Here is a 20,872-nt window from a genome sequence, read left to right as displayed (position 1 = left end):
AATCTCTTATTGTAGCACCGCTAGGCTTTTCTATTTGTTGAATATCCCAAGAAGATACCCTCATCACTTCTAGCATCAAACTTTCCTATACCCTCATCTCTCTTGATATAACGTTTGCTACCAAATACTTTGAAATATCTCACAATAGGAACATGACCAAACCAAAGCTCATAAAGAGTCTTACCGGTATCACCTTTGATGTGAACTCTATTGAATGTGTAAACAACAGTGCTAATATCTTCCCTCCAGTAAATATTCATAACATTTCCTTCAATCAGAATAGTCCTTGCGGCATCCAAAATAGTTATGTTCTTCCTCTCAAAAACTCCATTTTATTGAGGAGTTCTAGGAGCAGATAATTGTCTTCTAATTCCATGCATCTCACAGAATGAATTGAACTCACTGGAACAAAATTCTCCACCTCTATCAGATCTTAGACACTTCACCTTCAGTCCAGACTCAGTCTCCACCTTAGCTTTGAATATATTGAATTTGTCAAATGCTTCTGATTTCTCCTTCAAAAAGACAACCCACATCATCCTCAAATAATCTTCAATTAGAAGCATAAAATATCTATCACCCTGCACACTTCTAAAAATTTTACTTCCACATAGGTCAATGTCCACAAGATCTAGTAGTCCATCAGATGTATATTGTTTTCTCTTGAAATAAATCCCCGTTTGCTTGTTAGGTCCCAGAGACAGCTGAGAGGGGGGGTGAATCAATTGTCCAATAAATTCAAACCAAAATTAAATTAACCAAAACTTAATGTTTAATGCCGGTAAATGAAACTTTATGTCAGCAAATAGTTTTAACCGTTAATTACAATACCAGTAAAGATTAATGCATGAAACAGAAAGACAATAACATCCACAACACATAACACAAATATTTGTACGTGGAAACCCTGTAAGGGGAAAAACCACGGTGAGAAGCCTTACCCACAATCAAATGATACTACTACAGATAGTATGTGTGTACAATATGGAGTTAGCACATGCAGAAAGGCCAACTGCCTAGAGCTCACTTCTCTATCACAAAATGGGAGTCACACTTACTACAATTGGATGATTAAATCCAATGATAATGTACTGCACAAAATAGCATCTTCATATGCTGGAGTCAGTACCGGTTAAGTTCTGATTGCCTTCACAAAAACCTTCCTTCAACCTTCAAATGATGTCTGCGTGTATAGCTCTACTTATTTTCACATATACCTTAATAAAATTCTTTTCCTTATTGCATATCAATCTCATAAATGATATCTTACATTTATACCATAACCTAAGACCAATTGAATAGGTCGGCTCACTAAAAGATATTACAATAAAATCAATTACAAATAAATCGATATCCGATGCATCATGTTGGCTCAATGCATTTACAATAATAATAGAATCATCTCCATAATGTGTCATGCTGATCTGGAATAGATAAGCTTGCTGGTGCATAACATGGACCTATTAGCCAGTAACAACAAATATGCAAACCCAAATAAACTAATAACCAAATTGCCAAAACCAAGTGATCAATTAATGTCTCATAACCAAGTAATCTCGAAGTCATTCCAAGTGCCGATGAACCAAATACTGGTGACTGTGCATAAGTCTATGACTTGCCGGTGAACAAAACAAAGATCTCCAAGTGCTGATAAGTGTTGACAAGTGATGATAGGTGTTGACATCAATGACAAAACCATATCAACATAACCAAAATACCAACAGTCTCCCTCTTTGGCATTGATGGAAACACAAGATGGAAAAACCATCAAAGAGCCAAAACAGAAATGCCAAAAACCAAAAACCAACAATTTCCCAAAGGGATCATTAACCAAAAATGAACATACATAATGTCTCTCCCCCTAGGAATAATCTCTCGAAAATAATATTTCTCCCCAAAAAAATTTTCCATAATATCTCTCCCCCCTTTGACATCAAATGCCAAAGCAATACAAAAACCAGATTCAAAAAATAAATACCAACTCATTTATCTAACTACTCCCCCTGAGAAGTAGCTCTCCTAATCAAAGCTAGAATAAAATATTTCTCTGTTAATTTTGTCGGTTGATGACAAACATCAACTGTCTAAGTCTCTATCAGTGGGGGTAAGACTCCAAGCTTCTCTCTGATATATTCAAAAGTCTCCTTAGGCAAAGGCTTTGTAAAAATATATGCAATCTGCTCTTTAGTATTCACATAAACCAATTTCACTTCATTTGCTTCAACATTCTCTTTCTGAAAATTGAATTTGATAGAAACATGCTTAGTCTTTGAGTGAAATACCGGATTCTTAGATATATCAATTGTTGCCATATTATCACAGTAAATAGTTATAGGTTCCTTGCATTTTACCTTTATGTCCTTCAACATTTTCTTAATCCATAATACCTATGTACAATTAGTTGCTGCTGCAACATATTTTGATTCTGTTGTTGATAAACTTGTACAACTCTGTTTCTTGCTCAATCATGAAATTAGTTTGCTACCAAGAAAAAATGCTCCACCGGTAATTCTTTTTCTGTCATCTACATCTCTTGTCTAGTTAGCATCTGTGTATGCACATAAATCAAAATTTTCATCTCTAGGATACCATAAACCAAGATTTGTAGTGCCTTGTAGATACCGGAAAATCCTTTTCAGTGTTGATTCATGATTTTCTTTAGGATTACTCTAAAATCTTGAAACAATACATACTGCATTCATAATATCAGGTCTTGTTTGTGTCAAATACAATAAACCTTCTATCATAGATTTGTATCTAGTTGGATTAATAGGTGTTGATTCATCCTTCAAAGATAATTTATTAGTTGTAGTCATAGGTGTGTCTACCAGTTTACAATTTTCCATGCCAAATTTCTTGAGTAACTTTTTTAAGTACTTAGATTGACATACGAATATACCTTTATCAGTATGTGAAATCTACAATCCTAAAAAGAAATTTATCTCTCCAATCATAGACATTTCAAATTCTTGTTGCATTTTGTTAGAAAGTCTTTACACAATCCATCTTCTCCTCCAAAGATTATATCATCAACAAACACTTCAATAACCAAGATGTCATCATTAGTCACTTTGTAGTATACATTGCTATTAGCATTACCTTTAGTGTAACCAAGCTTCAAAAGATATTTGTCCAATCTAGCATACCAAGCTCTATGAGCTTGCTTTACTCCATATAAAGCTTTCCTTAACCTGCAAACCATATCCTTGTCATCTGTCAAAGAAAATCCATCAGGTTGTTCAATGTAAACTTCTTCTTCAAGATCTTCATTCATAAATGCACACTTAACATCCATTTGATATAATTTATAGTTCTTGTGAGCTGCAAAAGCCAATAAAAGTTTGACTGCCTCAATTCTAGCTACCAGTGCAAAGGTTTCATTGTAATCAATTCCTTCTTCCTGAGAATATCCCTTACACACTAATCTTTCTTTTTTTCTTATTACCTTACCATTTTCATTAAGTTTATTTCTGAAAAACCCATTTAGTTCCAATTACATTTTTGTTTTTCGGCCAGGGAACTAATGACCAAGTGTTATTCCTTTCAATTTGTTCCAATTCATCTTCCATAGCTTTAATCCAATATTTATCTTCACATGCCTCATTAATTGATGTAGGTTCAATTTGACAAATAAGACACACCTCTTCATTTGCCAATCTTCCTCTAGTCATAACTCCTTTAAATTTATTTCCAATTATTTGATCTTTAGAATGATTCAATCTTACATACCGGGGTGTTTTTACTTGTTGTTGTTCTTCAGTAACTGTTGAGTCTTTAGATGATGTCGGTGTCACTGGATCAACATTCTGTACTAGTGTACTCATAATAGGTTCATTTTTTATTATCTCTATTGCCGGTTCAGAGTCTGTGTACCTTGAATTTCCTCTAAACTGTTCATCAATCTTCACATTTGCACTCTCAACAATTTTCTACAATCTCTTGTTAAAACATCTATATGCCTTGCTCTTAGATGAATAACCAATAAATATTCCTTCATCACTTCTAGGATCAAATTTTCCAATATACTCATCTCTTCTATTGTAGCATTTGCTTCCAAATATTCTGAAATATTTAAGAGTTGGATTATTACCAAACCATAATTCATGAGGGATCTTACCGGTTTCACCTCTGATGTGAACTTTGTTAAATGTGTAAACAGTTGTATTGACTGCTTCTCTCTAGTATATATGAGGTAGATTTGCTTTTTCTATCATACTTCTGGCTGCATCCAAAAGAGTTTTGTTCTTCCTTTCCACAGCTCCATTCTATTGGGGTGTCTGGGGTTTAGATAACTATCTTCTGATCCCATTCACTTCATAGAAGGTATTAAATTCCTTAGATGTCAATTCACCTCCTTGATTTGATTTTCTTTCCAGTTTCATTCTCTACCATCACCTTGAATAGTTTGAATTTCCCAAATGCTTCATATTTCTCCCTGAGAAAAGTAACCCAACACATTCTAGAATAGTCATCAATGATTAGCATAAAATACCTATCTCCTTGTATGCTTCTAGTTCTTGTTGTACCACATAAATCAGTATGAATTAAGTCAAGAACATTGTTATATTTCTCTGGAATACTCTTGAAAGTTTCTCTAACTTGCTTTCCCAATTGACATTTCTTACATACCGGATTGTGTGGTTTAACAATCTTAGGTAAATATTTTACTGCCTTAGTTGTACTGATTTTCACAATGCAATCAAAATTTACATGACAAAGTCTCTTATGCCATAACCAAATTTCATCAATATGTGCAATCAAACATGCTTTCTCATTGTTATTCAAATGAAAGATATTACCTCTAGTTTAATTATCGGTTGCAATTTCCAAACCAGCTCTGTTTAAGATTTTGCATTTACTATTCTTGAATTGTAACTAAAATCCTTTCTCAACTAATTGACCAACACTCAAAGATTATGCTTCAAACCTTCAACATAGTAAACATTATCACTATTGTGCTTACCATCAAAAGATATAGTTCCTTTTCCTTTGATCATACAAGCTTTATCATCTCCAAATCTTACTAGACCTCCATTGTAATCTTGAAAGGTTAAGAATTTACTCTTATTACCAGTCATGTGATGTGAACATCCTAAATCAATAATCCATTCATCCTTATCTTCAATTTTAGCTACCAGGGCCTGCTCTACTGGTTGAATAGTAGGTACCGGTTGATCTTCTGTTATAGCAACAAAAGCCCATCTATTGTCTGTCGAATCCTCATCAGAATCATCGGTGACTCCTTCATCAGCATAATAACAAGATTTGTCTCTATTCTTCTTAAACTTGTATCTCTGATAATCAGGGTTAGGCTTATATGTTCTTTTAGATTCTTCCCTTAATATATCATGTCTATCAGGACACCTAGAAGTCATATGACCAACTTTATTACAGTAAAAACATTTAAAGGGTGCTTTACCTTCATACTTACTTTCAACTGGACCTTAAGGCATTTTCCTTGCAAATAGTGCTTCAACTTCTTCCAGTTCTTCATTCTCGTTCCTGATTTCTCCAAGTTCTCTTGCATAGAAGGCTTTCCAATCAAATTTCTCAGATGATGATGATGCCTTGAAAGCTAAATCAGTTTTAATAGTAGCAACAAGACCAAATTCCTCAAGTTCAAAAGCTGATAGTTTTCCAACCAAAGTGTTTCTAGATACTGATGCATTAGGCATTGTTCTTAATTCATTTATAGCTGTATATGGTGAAAATGGATAACAATAATAACGATATTGAAAGGCTAAATGAATTGAACCACAAAACCCTAGCCTAACAACAACAAAGATCCACCAGAACATATGAAGATTACCTAAGACAATGCAAGTCAAATGAAATCACAAAGATTATACCGTCACATGTCCAATAGGGTTTGGATCTCCATTCTTCCTATCTCCATTGATCTTGCTTGATATATTTGCTCTCAGATTTTATATTTGCGCAAGAGCTCAACAAAGAACGGAAATGTGGTTGCAAGTAGGATCACCTATGTTCAAAAGCGTAGTGTAGTCAAGTAGTCAACAGGGGGTTTGATAATGAAGGAAGCATCTCCTTATATAGAAGACACTATATGAAATGGAGGGATAAGATTGAGAGGTGTAAAAGGAGGTCGGCTATGATTAGAGGGTAGGTAAAAGAAATAATAAAATAATGAAAGGGGTAGGTAGTGTATGAATTAAGAGATGAATGACATGTGTCATGGGTAGAAAAGGTTAATGAATTAATTAAATAAATAAAGATTTATTTAATTAATAGAAGGAGTGGGATCAATTAAATAAATAAGATATTTATTTAATTTAGGAAAAGGATAATTTAAATAAACAAATGTATTTATTTAAATGAAAAATAAGGCTAGAAGAGGATAAATGAATTAATTAAATAAATAAAGATTTATTTAATTAATAGAAGAATTAGGCTTAAAATAATTAAATAAATAAAGATATTTATTTAATTAGACATGACAATTTTAGGTGTCTACATTTTCTCCCTCTTTGAGACAATGCGGCTTGTCGCGTTGTTTCAAAGAAGATAAGATGAACTGATACAGAGTTGCCCCAAGATGGGAATGATATGCCCCCTCAAGAGATTGGATGAAAAAATGTCTGAAAAGATTGTAGACAATCTCGTGATAAGAAAGACGGGATAGAATGGACCGACCGGATAAAGTGATAGAGTCACGGGATAATGAAGACTGACTCAGGAAATGAGGGCTATGGCAGTCTATAAGATAGACCACGAGGGAAATACATCCTCATTGTCATCTACACCTCCAAGAGATTAGAGTGCAGAGAGAGAATAGAGCAGCAACAATCAGCAGTGATGGCATTGGTTCATAGATTCGACCGTGTTCACCGATTCCAGAGGCCAGCAGAGGCAGGAGAGCTAGTAAGTACCACAAAACATCCTTGTACTTTGATGCATTTATTGTTGTCAGTAATGCATGCTAGGTAGAGTAATAAATGCACTTAGAATAGGGTCCAAAAACTGTCAAAAATGTGTAGACACGTCTACATTGGTGCCAGGTGCGTTTATGCGGTCTAAAAGAGCGTTTATGTCATGAAAGTACATTTGTGTCCAAAAATGTGAATTTGTGTCTGTAGGTAGGAATTTGGAATGCATCAAAAGCAACTTTAAACTAGCTCAACCACAAAAACTAGATTGCAATGACAAATCCTAATTACACTCAATAGAGATATGAAGACAAGATAATCAAACCAAATGCAAACCATTACAAATATGAATATCTCCTCCATAATTCTCCATTGTCCTTCTTTCTCCTTCAAATTACTTTGTTTGTGGATCTCACCTACAAGTGCAAAAGCATTGTATGAAAGCAAGATTGACAAGATGAAATGACAACGTAAGGATACTAGAAGCGTGATTTTTTCTCGATTGAAGAAAATCATCCAATTTATAGACAAATTGGAGAAATGACAAGATTAGCATGAAGAGTTTTGAAAGGAAATTTCAAATCAAGGATGACAAATTATGACAAAATTGACATTTTCTATGCAAGATTGATTGATTGACAAATTATGACAAAATTGACATGCAAGATTGACTGATTGACAAATTATGACAAAACTGACATGCAAGGTTGATTGATTGACAAATTATGACAAAATTGAAATGCCATTCCCATGAAATTAGGGGAAATATTAGAAAAATTGAAGAAAATAGGAGAAATAGAAAATTAGGAATTAGGAAAAATTAGTAAATTGGAAAATTGAGGAAAAAGATGAAATAGAAATTAGGTGAATTAATTAATAGGGTTTCATCCATTAATTAATTCATGAAAAGACCTAGGACTAAATAAATAGATTTATTTAACCCATCAAGAAGAAGAAAAGGATTTAATGATCAAATCATAAAACCTTAGAAATAAGAGGACAAGGAATTAGGTCAAGACAACAAGAAATTAATGTCGATTCGATCATGATTTTGATTGAAAAAGGACCAATGCTGATAAATGATTGAGATTGGTTGACAAATTGACCAAGATTGACAAAGAGATGAAATTGATAGGCACCAATTGATGAGGAACAATGACTAATTGATCCAAATTGACACGATTGAAAAGGACAACGATCAATGATGAATCGATCACAAAATGACAAGATTGACCAGGACAAGGATCGATGAAGAATCAATCGCAAAATGACATTAAGATTGACAAGGACGAGGATCGATGATGAATCGATCACAAAATGACAAGATTGACAAGGACGAGGATCGATGACAAATCGATTGCAAAATGACAAGATTGACAAGAGGACAAGGATCGATGACGAATCGATCACAAAATGACAAGATTGACAAGAGGACAAAACCCTAATTCTATCATCGATTAGGATTGACGATGTCCAAAATGATGATAAATGAGCATGCACATTGATGTGATAGGATAAGATTGACCAAAATCATGACTGAAGATTGCTATTGACAAGACCTGATTCGAAAGCGAGAAAAATGAGGAATGCAGAAGAAGGACTCAATGCTCGTAAATGATAAAGACCAAGTGCGCAACATAGAAGAAATGTTAATGCAACGCAAGAACCCTAAAATAAGGCAATGCGCGAATGTTAAAGTATGACTCTGCAAGCGTTGACCATTTTTAGATGTCTACATTTTGCCCCTCTTTGAGACAATGCGATTTTAAGCGTTGTTTCAAAGAACAATAATGAAAATGCCCTAGACAATAACAATGACATATGCATGCCCCCTCGAGGAATTGGCCAGAAAAATCCAGAAAGAGGCCAATTGATCGATAAGAATGACAGAAGATGATAGGTTCGAACGGACTGCCAAGACTGATGGAAGAAATGTTAGTAAACATAAATTAGACAGAGGACAGTTAGAAATGAAGGAAAACTTGCTTTCACAAATGCACATAAGTAGGTGAGAACCTTTATTTAATGTAGCAAAGCAGATGCAGAGCATCATGGCATTGAAGGTCAGAGCTGGAATGCAACCCCTTTTGCAAAAGACAAACACATCGCACACAAGGAATGAGTGAAGCATCCTAGGGTGCATACATCAAGGGTCGAGGTATGTGCGACGTTCACAAAGTGAATGTACTTATCACAGACACCCAATGATATAGTTGCCCCAATTTGTGACAAACATTCCACAAATAGCAAACACAACAAAAAAAGGAAAGGGACCATGAACCATCCCGGTCACTCTAAATCATTCAGTGACATCATTGAGCAACATAGGAACATGATCGAAGCCAAAGATAAATCAGTAAAAAGATAAGATGCACAAATTCAACCAAGTCAAACAAATAGTCTGATCGTCATTGTCAAAAGTGGAAAACAAGAATGATCATGCTGTCTGGTTCCAAGGAATGTGGTACCCCGTCTAAGATGGGACACAGTCTGGTTTCGAGTATACCACACCTTGTATAAGACCCATGATAATAGTGACAGTGACTAATGATATTGATGTTGATTGATTGACATGATAATTTTGATCAATTTGAATGTTTGGTTTGATTGAAAAGTTCATCTGTTAATGCATGATTTCATTAAAGCACAATGTTTGATTGATTGTCATTGGATGTATGCTTAGTGATCTGTCTATGCATAGAGGGGACCATTTATTGACAAAATGCAAAATGCCAAAGGAATTGTTTTTGGATTTTGATGTTTTGAAATTTTTTTGTTTGTTTTTCAGGACTTTATTTGACTTTTTAGGGAATTTTTTAGGACATTATTTGATTTTTATTTTTTTTCTAGGATTATTTCAGGACATTATATGATTTTTTTCAGGACATTTTAGCTGAAAATGAACACATGATTTTTTTGAATGTTTTCAAGATTTTTTCAATTTTTTTGATTATTTCAGGACATTTTTCAAATTTTATGATTTTGCCCCCAGTGTCTAGCAAGGCAAGGAATATGACAGGTGAATAAATAGGCTTTCTAAAATGTTCGTGGATAGAGGGAAGACAAAGGCCTTTTATTATGGAGACAATATGGATGCAATTTTCAAGGGCTATTGCGTGATGGGATAAGAGACTAGATATGACAATGTAAAGTAGGAACATGACATGAGGGACATGTCAAGAGGTTTTTGAAACTCTGTTTAAATTTTGTGTCCTTATGTCAGATCAAGATCAAGGAATGAAAAAGAGCATATGGATAGTGATAAGATATGGATAGGATAAGCAAGACCAAGAATGGATAAGGGACATGGACTGAAGGTCGAGATAGGATACGAGATAGTGGCAGAAAGTTGCAATAAGCTAGGGAATATGGATGAAAGGTTATAATAAGCAAATGGATAAAGACCAAAAGCTATGATGGACTAAAAGCTACAAACAAGATGAATGATGCTCATGAAGATCCTCAGCCTTGTCAAGATCAAGGTGGAAAGAGGAAATGGATAGGAGGGACAATAGGATAATGGAGGAGTATGACATGGTATGATAGGATAATGAAGGGCAATAGGATATGAAGGATATTGAAGGGTAATAGGATATGACTAGATAATGAAGGGTAATAGGATATGACAAGATAATGAAGGGTAATAGGACAAAAGGATATGATAAGATAAAACCTGTCCTCAAGTACGGTATGCAAGAAGTTCATAAATTACGCATGATGCCTGTTTGCCAGGTTTTCATCATGGTACTTGCCCAAGGCACCTTTTTGCCAGGTTTTCACCAGTGGATGAATTATTTTTTTTCTTTACTTTTTTTCTTTTTATCTTTTTTCTCACTATTTTTTTTGTATTTTGACTTTTTCAATAGAAGATGGACACATGATAGGGGATGGAAGAAGGACTCAAGCATCTTTTTTTTTTTTTTGGATAGTAGCCTTGAAATAAATGGACCATGACCTTTAAAAGTATGCTCAAAGATGTTGGTAGGATAAGGACATGGAAAAAGAGATGAAATTAAGGCAAGGATTTATGTAAAGGATTGGATCAAAGGGATCAAAGGATGGAAAATATGCATTGGATAATAGATAGGGTATTAGAAGAACTATGCTTGAGTGGATGGAAATGAAGGCAAGATCAACATTGGCACACACCTTGAGGGGTGATGGACTGATGGAGGAAAAATAGATCTCAGATTATGAGATTTCGATGGAGGAATAGCTTGGGATTTTGGGACATAAGGGCCCAAAATGGATGAAGAAGGTGATGGAGGATCAAATTTGAAAGGGTTGGATAGAGGAATATCAATTTTGGATGCCAAGTTGGATTTTTCTTTTTGTGCTTCAAGAAGCTGCTTAGGGATCCACATGGTTTTTGATTTTTCATGCTTTTGTGGTTCCTTGGAGTGCATTGCTTGCACAAGGGATTTAGGAACCCATATATATTTTGACTTTGCTTTATTTTTCTCAATGGGCCTTTGTGGCCTTTTGGATATATTTTTTTCTTTATAGATCATATTGTTCTTTGTTTTGACATGTCGATTATATTGGACATGTTGATCCTTGAATACATGTGGATTTCTAGACTTACGACTTTTATGCTTGGCATCCAAATTGCTTGGAGGGGGAAAGGAATGCATGGATGGATAGGAATGAAGTGGAGTTCTTTTGGATGACTGGAAGGTTCTCAAAGATGTGTGCCTTTGCTAACCTTGCATAGAGGACGAAAGGATATAAGGACCTAAGATGGATGGAGGGTATGATAAGGAAGAGATATGTTTGGATTTTGGTGGAGGGATAACAACGTCTTGAGAGTGAGTTGTGTAGACATGACCCTTAAGATCTTCTTTGATATGGAGGGGTTCTTTCTCATGAAGGTCTACCCCTTGGCCTTTATGAATATCTTGACTCATAGGATACTCTTTTCTTTGGGAAGAAGAAACGAGTCCATTATGAGGTGGATATGATATGAGAGAAATAATGAGATCTTGAAGTGGATCGGATTGCACCAAAGTGGAAGAACCCATTATGCATGTCGAGGGTTCATGAACATCTTGCACTGACACATTAGAATCATGAGGGGGGTTAGGATCATGAGGGGGACTAGGATTGTGTAGTGGACATGGTTCAATGATAGGCTCTTCAAGAGATGGAATGGGAGAAATAATGGGATCATCAAAAGAAATGCGATCTTGGAGTGTATATGGAGGATTAAGACAAGGAGATGGAGGAGCAAAAGGATCTTGTGGAGGATTTAAAGGAATAATTTGATCTTGACAAGGAGGAAGATCATTGGAATCCTCTTTAAAGTTGCTTTGCTCTGGACTTTTAATGGTATCATCGGAAAGGATGGAAAGGATATCTTGATCTTTCTTAGGAAGTGGAATGCCAATGGGATTTGAAAGGATATTGTGTTCTTGGATAGAATGGATAGGAATAATGGAATCATTGCGAGTGTCTGGGGACATGGGGTCCTGGTCAACAATTGGATGGGATGATAAGGTTTCAAGATCTTGATCTTGATTTGTTTCAAGACACATTTCTTTGTGCTCTAAATTATCCTGTTGACATGGGGTTGGACTTTGGATATGCATGGGGGACTCTGAAAAGGGATCAATGTTTTGGCATGAAGGAAATGCACTTTGAACATTTGTGATGGATTCTGGCAAGGAATCAATGCTTGAACATGAGGAAGAGGGACTTCGAATGGGGTCCTCTAAAATAGGTAATGGCAATAAAGTGCATGGTTGCATTGGGTCTAGTATTTCTGAAACATGGCAAGGATGTGCATCATGAATTGGATTATCTTGGCAATCAATTATGGATAGCCCTTGGATAATTTCATCCTTGGGTGTATTGTTTGATGAGGACAATATGGAAGGTTCTTGTGAAACTTCTAAAGGTGTAGGGATAGATGCCACTGGAGAGTCAATTTGTTTGCGGGGGGATGAGGCATTGCTAGACATAAGTGTATTATCTTGATCTTCCTCAAAGAACTCACTTGGTAATTTCCTTAATATCCTTGCAATAAGGCCACCTTTCTTTTGAGGTTTTGACTTAGTTGTATCTAGAATTTGAACTTGTTTGGAAAGGAGTTGGTTCTGATCTGATGTCATGTTTTGATTTCTAACTAGATGTTGATCAAATTGGTTTGACATGTTCAAAATTTGGCTTGGTGCATGTTGCAAGTTTTGTTTTTGAATGTTTGGTTGTGGTTGCGGACATTGATATGCTGATTGAACTTGTTGATATTCCATGATTGGTTGAACCATTTGTTGACATTGTATAGTTGGTTGGACATATTGTTGAAATTGAACAATTGGTTGTGTTGGTTGTATATGTTGTTGATTCGAGATTTGATTGAATGAAATTTGACCAAATGAATTTTGATTTGGGACTTGATTGAAATTTGTGCTTGTTTTTTGAAATTGTTTCATCATCTCTATTTGAGAGATGAGAGCTGGTATGTCTGATCGTTCGATAAGAGCTTTTACATCAATTGGCTCAAATTTTGGGTTTGGACCTTGAAATTTTTTAAATGTTTTGGACATTTGGGATCTACTCTTCTCAATATTTTTCACTTTTTGTTCCAAAATCTCCTTTTCTTGAGCTAGTTTCTCCTCTAGTATTTGTATTTGGACATTTACATCATCATGATAAGTTTGATCCAAGTTCTAAGACATGTAGAGATTGGATTGACATGATTGATTTCTCAATTGTGATGACATGGCTTCGTAAGAAGGTTGAGACCTCATTTCAACAAACATATCACTATGCAATGCAACTAATGGGATTGACAAATGCAACCTAAAAGGATGACAATGCAACTTAATGTTTTTTGTACCTTTTGAATTTTTGGAATGACAACTAGATGCAACTAATTGCAATGAAAATGTGACCTTGCTTTGGACCTTTGAGTTTCTATGGTTTGATAATGTTATGCAACTAAATGCAACCTATTGTTTTTTTGTTGTTTTTCAAGATTTTGATAAACTTTTTGGAATGCAAACCTAAAGACTCAACCTTGGGAAGATGAAATGAAGCCAAGACCTTAAAGGACAAAGGACCAATTGACAATAGGACAAATTGACAATGTTTCACCTATATGCTTGGATACTAAGCTAGGTTTGACAAAATGATATTAATGAAAGGAGAAATTTTAGACAAAGTCAAGACTCCCTAACAACAACTTAGGGTATCATCCAAAGTTTTGATTTTTCAAGTTTGACAAACCAAAATTTTGAGACTAAATGCAAGAAGGTAATGATTATGACAATGACTTAGGATATGACATGAAAATGATCTAAGGATATGATATGACAAGATGACAATACAATGACAAGGATATGCGAAGACCAATGACTTGGAATATGTGAAATGCAACCTAGGCAATACCTAATTTTAGCATGATAAGGATAATGTAGGAATGTCACCTAAATGGAAATCTAACTTGGGTATGACAATAAAATGCAAACTTAGGAAAATGATTTTGAACCTAAGTGCAAAATGAGGATGCTTGCAATGAAAAGGACTAAAATGAAGGGAAATGACAATATGCCCTAGGACCTAAGTTGGACTATACAAAACCTAGCCTAAAGTGACATGAATTTTGAAACAAGGATATTCAATGTTTTGACAAGCCATGTTCAAATGTTAGATGAATACTTGGACAAATTTGGACTTTTGTTTGGATTTTGTTTTGAATTGAATGTTGTTGATTTTGAAAAACCCAAGTTGATTATGAGCACTTTTGAAAGTTTGTTTTTAATTTAACCTTTGACAATCACAGAAGACAAAATGTTTGTTTGACTTTGACTCTAGACAATCAAGCACATTTACAACAAATCATATGGCTGGCAAGGGCAATATCTGTTGAATCCTCTACTTGAAATACAACACTCAGCCAGATAGCTAGATGCTTGGTAGCACTGGCTCCCCCCCATAGTGCACTCACTTCTCAGGCATACCAAGCTTTGAGTTCAAGGGGCATCACTTCCCAAGAACTTGCTATCTCTAACTGAGGAGTACATGAGAGGTGCCTTTGGCATGCGCGTATCGCAATGCCTGAGCCAATAGATAGAAGGATTTTGGCCTCTAAAAAACAAGAGATTCTAGTAAGGGCATCCGTTCGGGTGGGTATTGATCCAGCGAATAAATCATCACAATACCATTCTAGCACCCATTGTCTACAAATTTCGTTGCATCCACAGTTATTTAGAGTGGTTCGGAAGAGCTTGGCTTTAGCCCGTCACCACTTTGGGTTGTTCCCTCTCACCAATGCTTGTGCGAAGTGCCCGGCAAATCGGGAGGCAGGCCCAATTCTAACCATTAAAACATGCAATCAAACTAAAAGCAAACAAAGCATGCATGGTGTTCATTAATCTTTAAGAAATTAAATGTGCAACTACTTTAAAAATCACATGCAAGATGTTTTAATAAAAGTCTTTGACCGCGTCCTGCATAAGATTTGTTAGTAGTTTCATTTTCATGTCTTCGTCACAAGTAATGCCAAGGTGCTGCACAAAGAATCTGTACTAAAGAAAAACCAGAATATAAGAACAGAATGAAAACAAAGTAATTTGCAAGTAAAAACACTGGTTTCACCTCTATTTCTGGCCTTACACAGGCACAGAATGTCTCAACACAAGTGTAGAATGCCTTGACACAGGCGTAGAATGCCCTGACATAGGCGTAGATCTCTTTGACACAGGCACAGATCTCTTTGACACAGGCGCAAGATGCCCTGACGCAGGCGCAGAATGCTTTGACATAGGCGCAGAAGTGTCCAGAAAGCTCTGAGTCACCCTGTTTCTTGATTTTTCACCTCAAAATCAGCTCAAAAGCACTCAAAAACATGGTTAGAAGGGTTAGTTCATGTCGGGTTCACTAGAAAATGTAGGTAGGAATTTGGAATGCATCAAAAGCAACTTTAAACTAGCTCAACCACAAAAACTAGATTGTAATGACAAATCCTAATTAAACTCAATAGAGATATGAAGACAAGATAATCAAACCAAATGCAAACCATTACAAACATGAATATCTCCTCCATAATTCTCCATTGTACTTCTTTCTCCTTCAAATTACTTTGTTTGTGGATCTCACCTGCAAGTGCAAAAGCATAGTATGAAAGCAAGATTGACAGGATGAAATGACAGCGTAAGGATACTAGAAGCGTGATTTTTTCTCAATTGAAGAAAAGCATCCAATTTATAGACAAATTGGAGAAATGAAAAGATTAGCATTAAGAGATTTGAAAGGAAATTTCAAATCAAGGATGACAAATTATGACAAAATTGACATTTTCTATGCAAGATTGATTGATTGACAAATTATGACAAAATTGACATGCAAGATTGATTGATTGACAAATTATGACAAAATTGACATGCAAGGTTGATTGATTGACAAATTATGACAAATTATGACAAAATTGAAATGCCATTCCCATGAAATTAGGGGAAATATTAGAAAAATTGAAGAAAATAGGAGAAATAGAAAATTAGGAATTAGGAGAAATTAGTAAATTGGAAAATTGAGGAAAAAGATGAAATAGAAAATAGGTGAATTAATTAATAGGTTTTCATCCATTAATTAATTCATGAAAAGACCTAGGACTAAATAAATAGATTTATTTAACCCACCAAGAAGAAGAAAAGGATTTAATGATCAAATCATAAAACCTTAGAAATAAGAGGACAAGGAATTAGGTCAAGACAACAAGAAATTAATGTCGATTCGATCATGATTTTGACTGACAAAGGACCAATGCTGATAAATGATTGAGATTGGTTGACAAATTGACCAAGATTGAAAAAGAGATCAAATTGATAGGCACCAATTGATGAGGAACAATGACTAATTGATCCAAATTGACACGATTGAAAAGGACAATGATCAATGACAAATAGATCGCAAAATGACAAGATTGACTAGGACAAGGATCGATGACGAATCGATCACAAAATGACAAGATTGACAAGGATGAGGATCGATGATGAATCGATCACAAAATGACAAGATTGACAAGCACGAGGATCGATGACGAATCGATTGTAAAATGACAAGATTGACAAGAGGACAAGGATCGATGATGAATCGATCGCAAAATGACAAGATTGACAAGAGGACAAAACTCTAATTCTATCATCGATTAGGATTGACGATGTCCAAAATGATGATAAATGAGCACGCACATTGATGCAACAGGATAAGATCGACCAAAATCATGACTGAAGATTGCTATCGACAAGACCTAATTTGAAAGCGAGAAAAATGAGGAATGTAGAAGAAGGACTTGATGATCGCAAATGATAAAGACCAAGTGCGCAACATAGAATAAATGTTAATGCAATGCAAGAAACCTAAAATAAGGCAATGCGCAAATGTTAAAGTATGACTCTGCAAGCGTTGACCATTTTTAGATGTCTATAGTGTCTTCTAGGTCAAATCGGCAGTTCTATGATGAACATACGCTGTCAATTGGATAAGCTGCTGAGAGGATACACTCAAGCAGGTCCTCTAGGGAAGACTAGAATAACAAATAGGGCTAGGATGTACAATTCTGTGATAGAACATACGTTGCCAATTAGGAAACTTCTCAAGAGGATTCATTCAAGTAGAGGCCCTAGGATAGGATAGATCAAGGCACTTTGTGATGAATAGTGAGTACCAAGATATAGTACTTTGTGATGAACAGGGAGTACTAAAATATGAGCAGCACTTTGTGATGAACAGTGAGTGCAAATGTGAGCAGCACTTTGTGATGAACAGGGAGTGCCAAACACGTAGTACTTTGTGATGAATAGGGAGTACCACTAGGATAGAAGCAACACTTTGTGATGAACAGTGAGTGTCACTAGGACTGAGATGATTGATTTGTGTGACTGCAGGAGTATTTGCCTATGCTGGAGTCATGGGAGAGATTCCCATCGACTCAGAGGTTGCGACCTGAGTCGACAGTTGAGGAGAGAGTAGTAGTTGATGCTATGGGCTTACGCCACATTCTGTATGTGCCTAAGTTTCAGGTGAACATGGGGTTGCTGACTACACTGGCAGAGAGGTGGCACTCTGAGACTTGCACTTTTCATTTACCGATGGGGGAGATGACAGTCACCCTAGAGGATGTATACAGGATTCTGCAGATTTCGATCGATGGGGAGCTAATTACGTACAATCGAGATAGAGATAGGGATGCTCTTAGACAAGTGTTCTAGGATCTGGGACTGGAGATGAGGGTGGGACATGTGGCATGGGATACCATGACATGGACAAGATTAGCACTACCAACGGTGTTGGCAGGAGTTATCAGTGAGTTCCTCTGTCCGGATAGGGCGACACGAGGGGTGGTTGTAGAGGACACAGGGGCCAGGAGAGATGATCTTGGGGTGGGTCCTTCTAGGGCTCAAACTCCATCAAGGCCAGTCGGCTCTGAGGGAGGGAATTCATCATAGCTGTAGAGGGCTCCCTATGTATCAGTATTGTACCATTTTTGTATGATGATGTAGACACTTGCGGGTGATTGTAGCCATATGATTTTGACATCATTGTATCATGACACTTTATATATATATGAGATGATTCATCTTTGCGGTAGCTATATGCATGTGTACCTATGTGATGAGATGTTCTTATGTGATGCTTATGATATGGATGCAAATATGTATATGATGCAATGCAATATTTTTTTTTTTGTTCCTTTATGTTTTATATGTGTATGCATGATGCAAATGTGAATGTATGCAATGCAGATGAATATGATAATGAAAATAATTATTTACATGATGAGAATATAAAATGTGCTAACATGTGTTGTGTGCAGGATGTGATGCAATTGTGATATCTATATGTATGTATGAAATGCTTAATATGTGGTAATGCAGGTGCAACTACATGAAATGCAAATCTTTTTGGTGTGTCATTATACTCAGTCATGTGATAGCAGGCTACGCGGACTCGAGAAGGACGATGGAAGTCAATCAAGAAAGGGGGATGGAAGACAGAAGATATGAAAGTGAAAGAGCTTCTTGTGTGTTATCATCATTGAGCTTTATTATGGCAAGTAGGTTATGACAATCGAGGCATATGTTTGACCCAGAAAGTCATTGTACCTGTTTGCATGGAGATAAGACAGTCACAAACAAGGAATGCCCCATTTCATACTAGACTCATAGTGTCCTCATATCCTTGGACAAGTTATAGCATTACTAAAAGACAATCCACAGACAGCAAATACAAATAGGTGATGATACCCCATCCTCGCCTTTCTAGTCAAAGACATCCTGGAGATAGAATCTCTAGTTAGAGACATCCTGGAAAAGCTAAAAAACATGTCACCAAAAGATAAAATCAAAATAAAACCAAGACTCGACACCAACATCCATTGTAGTCCTCAAATTTAGTGTCTCTTGTCACTTGTATAAGTCTTATTTGATTGTGGTCACAATGTTTACTTTCACAAAAAGGATAGATAGCATGGAACCATATGTTGTTTGAGTCTCTTGAAAGATTTGATTTGTTGAAGCCCATTGTTGCTGCTGTGTCTCATCTGAAACTGATTGAATCCATGAAACTGATACTTTATTGCGGAGAAGATGAAACTTTATTGCGGATTGGCGATGCAAATGTTGCTTTATTATGGATTATGCACGGATAGACTGAAGGAAGCTGGAAGAAACTGTACTCCTTGAAACATGTGATGTTCTCAGTTCCACACCCATCACTAGACGTAGGATTTGCCTTAGCCACAGATAGGATCTGATTTATTATGGATAGAAAGGGAGGTGAAAAGGGAGGTTTATTATGAATGGCTAACCAATCCTGGGTAGATCAATAACAAGCCATGATGGGAATGGGTAAGTTTATTATGAATGAATAGGTTGTGAGTGTGTGCAAAGTGAAAGAATGAAAGTGAATCCTGAAGGAGGGAGAAGCAATGTCTCTACGCATGGCGCTGGTAACTCAGTTTTCACCATGGTACTTGCCCAGAGTGCCACCAAAGTGGTTTTCACCGTTGGACGAAATATTTTTCTGTTTTTCAATTTTTCAATATTTTTTGTGTCACAAGGCGCCTGTTTACCAGGTTTTCACCAAGTAACGATTTTTTTTGTTTTATAATTTTTTTTGTATTTTTGAATTTTTTGATTTTTTTGTATTTTTGAATTAGGATACTCCGAATAGCTATGTGTAAAAACTGCGAAGGTGCATGTTATTGATAGGATCATCCAAAGGTTCACCCTCTATGGTTGAGAGCTGATAGGCACCGGATCCATATGCTGTTGTGATGATGTAAGGACCAAGCCAGTTTGGTTCAAACTTGCCCTTCTTCTCTCTGTCTTGCTAATTTTTGGGGTTTTCTCTGAGAACCAAATCACCTACCTCAAATGTGTGAGGCTTGACTTTATGATTGTAACTGCATTTTTCCTTGACTGAATGATGTGTAGCTTGAGTGACTATCTTCCTTGATAAAGAAACTGAGATAGAATTACTAGTGTGTGGACTCTGTAGGCCCATATGCGTGTCACCTGAAGAAGTTTGGGCATCACTGATAGCAAATTCCTTCGTGATGAATACTAAAAGGGGGGGGGTGAATTAGTATGCCAAAAATCTTTGCACTAAAACACTTACATAGTCTAAAGATAAACCGGTAAAACAGTTTGACAATCAAACCGGTTATCACACATACAAACCAAAATGTGAATAAAACATTCACCCACAAAAGCAATACAACCATAACACAAGATATTTTTCTTGGAAACCCAACTGGGAAAAACCACGGTGAGATGGAACTCACAAGTCACTATCTGCAGAATAGAAACCAGACTGGTTAAGGTCTTACAATGTTCTTCACCAGAATAGATCCTGCTAGGAATCTCAATCTCTATTAGGAGATAAGTCTGATTAAAGACTACCTTGTTAGAGGATTTTAGATTCACATGTGTGAACCACCTTGTTAGAGGATTTTACAAAGGATTTGAGGCCTACCCTGTTAA

Source organism: Cryptomeria japonica, chromosome 2, assembly GCF_030272615.1.
Source record: "Cryptomeria japonica chromosome 2, Sugi_1.0, whole genome shotgun sequence".
Taxonomy (NCBI): domain Eukaryota; kingdom Viridiplantae; phylum Streptophyta; class Pinopsida; order Cupressales; family Cupressaceae; genus Cryptomeria; species Cryptomeria japonica.
Note: the sequence above shows the minus strand (reverse complement) of the source record.